The following is a 12,520-nucleotide window of genomic DNA, read 5'->3' on the forward strand; positions in this document are numbered from 1 at the left end:
AAATAGAACCATCGGCAACCTTTTCACGAGCAAAAAATAGATCTAACTCCATATGTTTAAATTTGGAGTGTAACACAGAATTGGTAGCAACAACTACTGCAGTGGAGCTATCACACCAAATATTGGGCTGAGTAGGCAACCCAATATGTAACTCTTGAAGTAACGAAAGTATCCACAAAACATCACTAGTGACAGCAGCCAAACTTCGGTATTCAGCTTCAGCTGTAGACCTAGATACCACCTGTTGTTTCTTAAAACACCAGGACACGGGGTTGGACCCAAAAAATACACAATATCCTGAAGTAGACCGCCGATCATCAAAATCCAACCCCCAGTTTGCATCCGAAAAACCAACTAGAGACAAAGAATCAGATCGACGAAAAACAATTCCAAAATCAAGAGTACCAGACAAATATCGCAATATCCTTTTAAGAGCAGCCATATGAACTGTGGTAGGATTATGCATGAACTGACAAATCCTATTAACTGCGTATGCAATATCAGGCCTAGTCATGACGACATACTGTAGTGCACTAGTCAAACTTCTGTAATTCGTTGGATCGGATAGAGGATCACCGTAACTCTTAGAAATATGTGACGAACTAATCATGGGCGTATGAACACTTTTAGCATTAGACAAACCACTACGCTTCAACATATCCCGGATGTACTTCCTCTAACACAGATGAAGACACCTAGAAGAGGACCGGGTAACCTCAATCCCCAAAAAATAATACAAATCACCCATGTCTTTCAACGAAAATTCATCATTCAATAGCTTCACAAACCAGTCAATAGATGATGGCACATCCCCAGTTATGATTATGTCATCAACATACATAAGAACATAGATAGTGCAGTCAGATTGAACTCGAACAAATAAAGAGGCATCCGATTTTGAACCAGTAAACCCAACTGTCAGGAGAAATGCTTTCAACTTCTCAAACCAAGCTCGTGGAGCCTAACGCAGACCATACAAAGCCTTCTTTAACCGACAAACCAAGGGTCTCCCATCAAACCCAAGCTTAACATAGCCAGGAGGTTATTGCATGAACACTTTACTATCAACATCCCCATTCAAGAAGGGATTGTTGACATCAACCTGTCGAAGTGCCCAACCTTTAGTAACTGCAACTGACAATATAACCCTTATAGTGGCGGGTTTTACTACTGGACTAAACGTCTCTTGAAAATTACAACCTGGGACTTGCGAGAAGCCTTTCGTAACCAAAGGTGCTTTATATCGTTCTACTGTACCATCTGGGTTTTTCTTGACTTTAAATAACCATTTGTAACCAATAACCTTGTGACCAGATGGTAGAGGGACCAGTTCCCAAGTACCATTGCGAATCAGGGCATCATACTCAGCTTGAGCAGTAGTTTGCCACTCAGGGCTCGCAAAGGCCTCCTCAATCATTGATGGCTCTACAGCTTCAACAGGAAGCACTCTAGGTTTAAAAATATCCGCCTTTGACCTAGTGGTCATGGGATGAATATTCACTTCAGGTGCAAAACTCTCTGCTCCTGTAGGCGCAGATGGAATTGGAACAACTGGTGTGAGAGATTGATCACCAGACGATGATGGACAACGAAGAGAGGAAATACTGTGAGGACTAGTATTTGTTGGATCAACATGTACTCCACTCCGAGGAAGCAACGCCCCATTTGAAGATGGAACACTAGGAGAGTTAATATTTGTTAGATTACCATTTACTTCACTTTGAGGAAGCAACGCCCCATTCAAATTACTCGGGCACAGACACGCAGAACTAGTACTAGAGTTTCGATGACAAGACATATTATTTTTGAGCAAAGGAAAACAGGTAGGTAAAGTACTCACCTTCCTAGTAGACCGTGATAGAGACGTCGGAGAGAGAGATCGTGATTCATCAAACTCAACATGACGAGAGACAATGAATCTACCATCAAGAAGAAGACATTGGTATCCCTTGTGACATGAGCTGTATCCCAAAAACGTACATGGTTGTGACCAAAATTCTAGCTTGTGACGCTGAAATGGGCGCAAAAACAGATAGCAACAACACCCAAAAATACATAAATGATCATAAGTAGGATCGCATCCATACAAGGCTCTATACGGAGTCTTACCATCCAGTACTAGTGTGGGAAGACGATTTATTAAATGAACTGCGCATGTGAACGCATATGCCCAAAACTCTATTGAAAGTCCCGCTTGAGCTAAAAAAGTGAGTCCCATTTCAACAATGTGTCTATGTTTACGCTCCGAAACACCATTTTGTTCAGAAGTGTGAGGACATGTAACTTGATGAATAATACTGTGAGAAGCCAAAACTGAAGCGAACGCTCGACACTCCCCACCCCAGTCACTCTGAAACTGTTTGATGGACTTGCCAAATTGATTCTGAACTAGTTTCTGAAACTGAATGAAGCAAGTCACAGCCTGAGACTTCTGCTGTATTAAGTACACCCAAGTGAAACGAGAACACATATCGACAAACGAGACATAATACCAATTGGTACCAGAAGCAATTGAGGCAGGTCCCCATACATCCGAAACAACCAACGAAATTCAGTAGTAGAAACAAGAAATGACAACTTATGGAATTTTCCCTTTTTACAAGCAGTACAAACATCACTTATAGCAACTTTATTCATAGCAAATTTATTTAACATGACATGACATTTATCAAGAACATTCTTAACAACATTCAACGATGGATGACCAAGACGTTTATGCCATAACAAACACAACTCACTATCAGCAGTCCGAGTTGGAATTTCAACTTGAGCAATAGATGGATGAAATGTAACAGGAACAGACGCATCTGATATGGAAAACTGATATAGCCCATTATGTATACGGCCCGTCAGCAAAATCTCTTGTGTCATGCTATCCTTAATAACACAATAAGTTGACTGAAATTCAAAGAACACACCATTATCAGTTGCAAACTGTGATACTGACAATAAATTCTTTCGAATAGCCGGAACACACAAAACATTAAATAACCGAAGTACCCTAGAACGAGTGGATAGAACACCCTGACCGACAGATGATATCATAGCAGGTGTACCATCACCCATTAAAAGAGAGGATGTACCTGAATATGGAACAGCATCGTGGATTACCGAATCATCTTGACACACGTGATTACTGGCATCCGAGTCAGGATACCATGATGTTGTGCCAGCTAATCCAGGAATCGGGGAGTCAGAACCATCCCCACTAACCCCACACTGTGCAGAGTTAACATGCGAACTTGAGATAGACAGATCAGAATAATCAGAAGCATGTAAATCTCCTAATCTAGGAAGTCCAAAACACGAATTCGACACGGAGAAAACACGAGCTCGCGGCTTAGTCCGCCATGGAACACCAACACCATCAACCGGCTTAGACGAATCAAGCTGCACATTATTTGAAATAGGGTTAGTGGCTAATAACGGATCATTCAGCCTAATACCATCATTTGGACGAAACCCATCACGCGGCCCAAACTTGCCAGTAACTCCACCATGGGGCCCTCCACCATTTGGGCCAAGAGTTTGTGGCCTATACTCATGGCTTTCAACATTTGGCCTGGGCCAACCACCATTCAAGCCAAGAGTTTGTGGCCTACACTCATGACAATCAACATTTGGCCTGGGCCCACCACCAATCGGTCCTGCAAATGGTGCACTAAAATTATTATATCCATCAGCACAATAATTTTGACCAAGTTCAAAGCTATTTTGACCATAGCCATAGTAATTTTGACCAGAAACAACATTATTCTGACTAGTGCCACCGCCATGTTGACCAAAGTTTGAAACTCTAGGTCGTGTATTCGGTGGTGAAGACTAGCCACGATCCCTAGACTCACGAAAAGTTGGCATCAGAAATTGCATCGGAGATGCCTCGTAACGGTGTTACCGATAGTAGCAGCACTGAGCAACGTGACCGAACCGGGAGTAGATCTGACACTGGAGGCGTGGCCTGAAGTTCCTACCATGGCCACGCAAACCCGAATGACCCCTGCGCATCGAACCATCCGAGACCGGCAACGATGAATCTTCTACCAGATTTGCACTGTACACAACATCCTGATCCAGCAGAACATGACGAGTTTCACACTCAATTAGAGCGTCCACCAGACGCTGAAACGGTAGGGGAGCCGATGGTAACGAAGTAGAGGACACCATGCCTTCAAACTCAGACGGAAGACCAGTAAGCATCACCGCCGTCCGCTCCGCCACTGAGACAGATGTTCCAGATGCTTCTAGGTGAGCACACAGACTCTTTAACTTGGCAACGTACTCACGGATCGACAAACTCCCTTTCTTGAGGGAGTGAAGTTCATGATGCAGCCTTTCTTATCGTAGATCCTTATCGGCGGCGAACATTGCCAACGCCGTAGTCCACAGCTCAGATGCCGATTGCACATCCATAAAAGATGAAATAATGGTCGAGCTTATAGTAGATAGAAGCCAACGAAGTAATAAGATTGTCCTATTGTTGAAACACAGATGCCACCGGATTGAGTACAAGAGCACCATCCGATGCTTGCACAAATCTCGGCGGCGCAGACACAGATCCATCCAGAAAGCCAAACAAATCATATCCATTAACAATAAATCGAACCTGTTGCTTCCACTGAAGAAATGTCCCTTTATCAAGCTTCACGACCTCATGCCGAGGAAACGAGTTCACCACCCGATCAGCAGTGAAGACCGAGCCATTCAATTCAACAGAGTTGGAGGCAGCAGAGTTTGTCGTGGCCATTATCAAGATCTCCTAGCGACTGATACCATGAAGAAATATAGGTAAACTAGAAAACTTAAGAAGAAAACTGTTTACAATCTAAGTCTCTCTCTTTACTTAGTCCAATACACTGTCAAATGAATATATTTATAGGAAGAAAATAACTTCCTTGTGTAACCAGTTAGCTAAACAACTCAGCAGACCCTAACTACCTCTCTAACAGATACTATCTTTAACAGGCGGGAACATGCGTGGTTCCATTATTGATGCCACTGGGTAATGGGTAAGCACTGTGGAAAGAGTACTTGCTAAAGATGAAAGCAGATGCGCATCTTTTGCTGTCAGGATACATCGCTCTCATGTTTATGGTATAGGAAGTGAGATTTGCAGTAATTTGAGTAAAGCAGCCAGATTCAGAAGCACCATTGTCACACCTTGGTTGAATGCAACCGCTAAGTGAATCAGCTTCGCTACGTAAAATAGTAGCCAAATTTTCGCAACCTACTGACCCGAAATAATTCATATCACTTGAGAAGAAAAATGGAGTGCTTGAGAATTAACCCTCACACTTGTTAGAGTATGACTGAGTTAGGCATTAACTTCAGTCTGTTAAAGTTAGGGGTGAGCAAAACTCGATTCGACTCGAAAAAATTGAAAAAAATTCAAATTTTGAGTTAAACGAATCGAGTTATTCGAGTTAATCGAGTTATTCGAATCAACTCGAATTTTTTTTCGAATTTCGAGTTTGAATCGAGTTGAGTTTTCGAATTCGAATAACTCGAATAATTCGAATAATTCGAATAATTCGAATATCAAACTATAATATTTTACATTTTTACTCTAAACTTCCAAACCTTTTTATTTTTCCCTCAAAACTTTTACTTCTTCCCACTTCCCCCCAAAACTTTTACTCTCCTCCCCTCCCAACCCCCCAATCTACCCAAAATCCATTTCTCACCAAAATTTTACTCTCCCATTTACTTTTTCTCAAAATTTTACTCCAAAAAACCCTCAAAACCTTTTATTTTCCCCCACAATTTTTACTCCCTCCCACTTTTCCCCTAAAACTTTTATTCTCTTCCCATCCCACCTCCTATCTACCCCAAACCCTCCCCCTCCAATATTTTTTTAATATTTTCCCTCCAAAATTTTACTCCTCCCTATTTACTTTCCCTCAAACTTTTATTCCCTAAAACTTTTTATTTTCCCCCTAAACTTTTACTTCTCACCCTTTACTCTCAAAGAAAAAATCAAAATTATCCAAAAAAATCACTAAGCATAAATAGTAATGATTTTATTTATATCTACTATTTATATTATTAAATTAAATTTCACATTTTATATTATTTATATTATTGAATTGTTTAGTCATATTGAATATTTATATTAAAATTGAATTATTAATTATGCCATAAAATATTCATGTTAAAATTTTATATTAGTATCAATTTCACATTTTATTTTAAAATAACTTTTATTAAAAATCATATTTTTACATTTAATATATTTTTAATTCCAAAATACATAGTGACAAGAATCAAGATAATTGAAACAACTAAGCAAGCAAAAAAGCTAACCAGTATATAAAAAATTAATAAATAAATTATGAGGTGATGAAAGTTAATAAAAAATTTGATTAAGGTGGTCAAATTTTATTACGATGGTGACAATGGTTATAAGGACCCAAAATTATTTTTTAAAATTTAACTCGAACAAATATATTCGATTCGATTCGATTCGAATTCCATCTCACTCGACTCGATTCGAGAAAACTTCAAATAAAGTTAGGATGATAAAACGAGTTTCGAAAACTTGATTAACTCGAAAATTTTCGATTCGATTCGATCGAATGCTCACCCCTAGTTAAAGTCAGTTGCTTTCAGTTGGAAGTCTGTTAAAGGTAGTTGCTGCTAGTAGTTGCTAATAGCTGTTAGCTGTTATATGCAGTTATCAGCTTCATAGTTCCTATATATAGTATAGCACTCAGCACCTATAAGATAAATTTTTGAGATGTATTTGTTTTCTTGATTGAATACAAGATGTTATCTTTGGTATAGAATTTAACAACACTAGCCTCATTTATACGATCACAATTAATGTAAGTAACTGGATAGCTGATGAGAATGGTGTTTGAATACAAGGCTTTTCCAAGTACCTCCAGATTGATGCCATTTACGTTTATAAAAGGCTTTGTCCCATTACAAGTTATTCTAAACAGAGTATTATAGCATCTACTATGGATTCCAAAAGGGGATGGAATTGTAATATTTCCACATACTTCTTTACCACAGGGAGGTTCTTGAGACTCTGCTGCTTGTAAAATTGGGCACAACAGGAAGAGGAAGAGGAAGAGGAGTAGGAGGATGAAGTAAAGCGGTAAGTGAAAACCCATTTGCGTTGTTATTTTGTTTGAGGGAAACGAATGAAAAAGTCATTAATAGATTTTAAAGAAACAAATGATGTTTGACAGAGAAGCAAACGAAAAGTCTTTGCTCACACTTTCCTTGAAAACCTTCAAATATTTGAAGTCATATCGTACAATAGAAAGATTGCTACTAACAAGTGAATGAAAGAAATGAAAGAAAACTTTTGTCTAAGTACTAATTCTAGCTCAAACAAAATTAAAATTAAATTATACAACAGTTGAAGATACTTGTGATTATAGTAAATTTTAATTAGTTTTGTACTTTGTTTTTCCCTTGCCCAAAATAAAGAACATTATCCTTAATGAGTGATGGCAAAGGTGATTGTTGTCTACAACAACTTGAGAAGAAATTTCCAAGTATTCTCAATGGAAAAGTATATACACAAAATGATAGAAAAGGCGTTGGACCAAAATTAAATCAACATCTCTAAATGGTTAAAGCAAATTAAAGATGGAATCGTCATTGTCATGACATCAACATCTTATTACTAAAGGAAATAACTTGAAGCCAACGCCAATTTGTAATCATGTTAGTATCTATGAGTAATAATTTTGTTAATTAATTATCGATAATTTTTCTAATTAATTTTAAATTAGCACTTAGTACACGGCCTACACCATGTTCGGGGTGTTCCGGTTTTACTAAGTAATGATTTTCCAATTTCGATTTAAGACAAATTGCAATTTCGGATTCAAATTATATAAGAAAATTTCCCTTCTAAAAAAAATTGAAAGCACCAAAACTTAATCCAATTTAATTGCTAAGAAAAATGGCTCTGACGCTGAATTAAGCCTCTGAAATTAGCATAATTTGATAAATTTTCTTTGCAATTGTTTGGAAATAAAAACAAGCAGGTGATTGGCTCATGTTGGTTTCCGTGAGAAAGTAAAATAGCAGCCAATATGCATGCATTTGTTTTGTGGAAATTAAATTAAAACCAAGGAGGTATCATTATCAACAAATATGAAACATAAGAAGATTCATTCCTTTTATTATATATTATTCATATTAACAACATAGAAATTTCCATGAAAAAGTAAGGTCCATGACATCCACGGAAGCAATGACAACAATTGCAAAAAGACCTTGACTCCAGATAAACATTTTAGAAATATCTGCTCTCCAAAGTCATCTTTGTTCATCTTCAATTTCGTCCTTATATAAACAAAACTCCAACATATAGAAAAAGAAATGATAGCCCTTGAAATCCTTAATATCCAAACCATATTTATGCATAAGAAATTTGCATAGGAGACGAGAAAATGGAATCTGAACTTAATGGGCAATTTCGTCACAGTCAAGCTAAAGTTTAACAATTTAGGATCTTTTATCTATATGGTGTTCCACTTTTATGTATATTTCCAAGATTTTCAATCTGAATTCGGTTCAAAGAAAAGGAAATTACTTTAAATTTGTATAATTAATTGGATTCAAAAATATTTTTTAATAATTTGGTATGCCACATTAGTATACTTTCACATAGATAGTACCCATTTTTGGAACGTCCAGTGCCAAAGTCACGGAATGGGTAAGTCGCCAATCCCTAAAACGGACTATGTAATGTACTTTATCCGCTTTCTTATGAATCTCACATAACACATTATATGTCAATTTCTCATGAATTTCGTAAACCATGTTAACAATTAATATTATTCAAATCAGTCCAGAATAATTCCAAAAATGAATTTATTGAGAATATTGAATTACAAGTCGGAACTTAAACTATGAAAAAGTGAATCGAATACGTATGACTCAGTTTTATCTATCGTGCAACTCGATTGATTAGCCTTACAACTGGGCTATGTTTTAAAAATGATTAGAATAAGTCCACCACCTGTTTAAATTGAATTACTATATAACTTATCCATTGCTTAGCAAAGGTTGCATTCACTACACCAAAACAGGCTTTTAGCGGCGGTTGGATAAAAAATGCCGCTAAAGATCGATCATTAGCGGCGCTTCACAGAAAACGCCGCTGAAAATAAGCAGTAGCGGCATTTTCCAGAAAGCACCGCAAAATACCTAGGCCCAACGACGCCGTTTTTCGAGCTTTCGGGGATTCAACGGCATTTTTAAAAATGCGCCGCTAATGGTCAGGGCTTTATCGGCGTTGTTGGTAAAGCGCTGCAAAAATACCTAAGCCCAATGACCCCGTTTTTTGAGCTTTCAGGGATTTAGCGGCGTTTTTAAGTATGCGCCGTTAATGCTCAGGGCTTTAGCGGCATTTTTGAGAAAGCGCCGCAAAATACCTAAGCCCAACGACGCCGTTTTCTGAGGTTTCGGGGAATCAGCGGCGTTTTTAAAAAAGCGCCGCTAATGCTCAAGGCTTTAGCAGCGTTTTTGGTAAAGCGCTGCAAAAATACCTAAGCCCAACGACCCCGTTTTCTGAGCTTTCGGGGATTTAGCGGCGTTTTTAAGTATGCGCCGCTAATGCTCAGGGCTTTAGCGGCGTTTTTGAGAAAGGGCCGCAAAAAAAACCTAAGCTCAACGATGCCGTTTTCTGAGCTTTCGGGGATTTAGTGGCGTTTTTAAGTATGCGCCGCTAATGCTCAGGGTGTTAGCGGCGCTTTTGGGAAAGCGCCGCAAAAATACCTGAGCTCAATGACGCCGCTTTCTGAGCTTTCGGGGATTTAGTGGCATTTTTAAGTATGCACCGCTAATGCTCAGGGTGTTAGCGGCGTTTTCGGGAAAGCGCCGCAAAAATACCTAAGCCCAACGATGCCGTTATCTGAGCTTTTGGGGATTTAGTGGCATTTTTAAGTAAGCGCCACTAATGCTCAAGGATTTAATATAACTTAAAATATTTGTTAAAAATGGAAAAATTAGTTTTTTTGGATACATTACTGATTTTTTTAGTTTATATATTAAATAATTTCTTATATAATCGTAAAAGAGATAGTGTTAATTTTAAAATATTTAATTTAATTATCATTATAGTTTAGGGTTTAATAATTATGGTTTAGGGTATATATATGGTTAATTTAGGATTTAAAACCGGTTTAGGAGTTACAATTTTAAGTTTATAGATTATGGAATTAGAGATTATAGATTAGGGATTCTGGTTTAAGGGTTAATGTGATTTAATGTTATGGGTTAAGGGTTAGGGGTTGAATTTTAGGTTAGAGTTTAGGGTTTAGATTAATTAGTGTGTTTTAATTATATATTAAATAAGGTTTAAGGGTTAGGGGTTAGGGGTTAAGGGTAGGGATTCAGGATCGGGTTTTGGTTTAGGGTTTAGATTAATTAGTGTTTTTAATTTATATATTAAATAAATTTTAGGGGTTAGGGATTCGGGGTTGGGTTTATCTTAAAGACAAAAGCAACTAGGGTTAGGGGTTATGCTTTAGGGGTTAGGGGATTTAGGGGTTAGGGTTAGGGTTTCAACGCCACAAAATGTTGAGCAAAATCCATCATTTTATTTTAAGTTTTACGGTTTAAAATTTAAGATTTAATGTTTATGGTTTAGGGTTTAAGGTTTATGGTATAATGTTTATTAATTTTGGTTAAGTGTTTATGTGTTAGAGTTTTAGTTTGGGGTTTAAGGTTTAAGTTTAAAGTTTTAGGGTTTAGTTTGGAAATTGAAGAACATTTGGATTTTACTGGGATTCATGCCATTTTGTACTACACCCATATTATATAATTAATAATTTCAATTTATAAATTTTGTTTTAATTTTGGATCAATTTGACTTCAATCTTGGAGGAAGGCATTAGCAGCACTTAAGCAAAAACGCCGCTAAAGGTGATGTATTACCGGCGTTTTATGAAGAAACGCCGCAAATTTCCTTTAAGTGTAACAAAGAAGGTGCCGTTTTTTTATTTCTTTTAGTGGCACATTTCAAAAACGCCGCAAATATTTATTACGAGTTGAGGAAATGGCGCCGTTTCCTATTTTTATTAGTGGCGCTATAGCTAATACGCCGCCAAAATGTTTAAGGTTATCTTATAACGGTGCCGTTTTGTCTATGTTATTAGTGGCGCTTTTAGTGTAAGCACCACAAATATTTAATAGTGGTTGAGGTAACGGTGCCGTTTCCTATTTTTTTTAGTGGTGCTTTAGATAAAACGCCATAAAAATGTTGAAGGTTACCTTATAACGGTGTCATTTTGTCCATGTTATTAGTGGCGTTTTTACTCTAAGCACCACAAGTTGTAGTTTAATGTGTGTTAAACGGCTGCGTTTGTACTGATATTAGTGGCACTTATTTATAAGCGCCGCAAATGATTTCATTTTCATTAAAAAACGTCGTCATTTTTTTCTCATACATTTTACCAAAACTTAAACCCCAACTATCGTGACTTATCCCCCAAAATCCCATTCTCCCCCAAATCCCTAAGATTTCCCCTAATCCACATATCCCCAAACCCGACCTCTTGCAACGTTGCCGTTTCCTCTGGCGCATCACCGTCTCCGTTCTTCGGTCTTCTCTGCCGCAACAATCGGTAAGTTTTCGTGATATCTTCTACTGCAACAATCTCCGTCCATACTTGCTTCTTCTTCTTCTTGCCCCAATTACGATATTTTAAATTGTTGTAATTTAATTTAATTACTTTTAAAATGTAGATTATGTAACAGATAAGCTATGTATGTATACATGTCATGATTTGGGTCATGATATTAGAGAAGAGAGTGGAAAATTGTGACCCTATTCTTTTCGTAGCCAAGTAAGTTAAGAGGGCAGCGAAACCTTGATCTGAGTTGACCTACTTGGGCTTAAGTCATTTTTTTTACTCTACAATACAAAACCAGGCAGTGTCATGAAGGTTGATATTGTACCTGGTTCTCTTCAGTCATGCATCCGTATGTATTTTGCATTAGTTTCTGACGATTTTTTTCAGTTGCATTTACATGGCAGTAATTAAATGGCTTTTGATGAAAATCATAACCAAAGTATTTTAATCGGTATTTTACGGTATTAATTATTTATTTTAGCAATGCAAATAATTATACTAAATATTAAATATCCATGTTAAACACTGCAAATGGATTAAAATTGGAATTTAACCTAAAATTGCCATGTGAATTTAGTGTTGTTAAAATTCAGTGAATTCAGTGTTGTTAAAATATGAGTGTTTTGACCTTTGTTATGTAATGACAAAGTTGAGTTTATAGGTAATGGCTTATGATTACTTCTAAGTTAGCTATCGACATTAAACATAAATTTAAAAAAATACACAGACAAAGATAACATAATTACAGCAGGAAGTTATTTTGACCAATTAATTTATATTTTTAGGTGAAAGCCCATCAAATATTGAAAAATTGACCACTCTCGAAGCTGCGGTTAGATTCTAATAACAAGTTATCGGGTATAATATCATTTTTCTTCTTTTTGTTCTTACATGATGCAATATCGTTTTTCATAACTTGC

The sequence above is a fragment of the Gossypium raimondii genome, chromosome 9 (genome assembly GCF_025698545.1).
Source record: "Gossypium raimondii isolate GPD5lz chromosome 9, ASM2569854v1, whole genome shotgun sequence".
NCBI lineage: Eukaryota > Viridiplantae > Streptophyta > Magnoliopsida > Malvales > Malvaceae > Gossypium > Gossypium raimondii.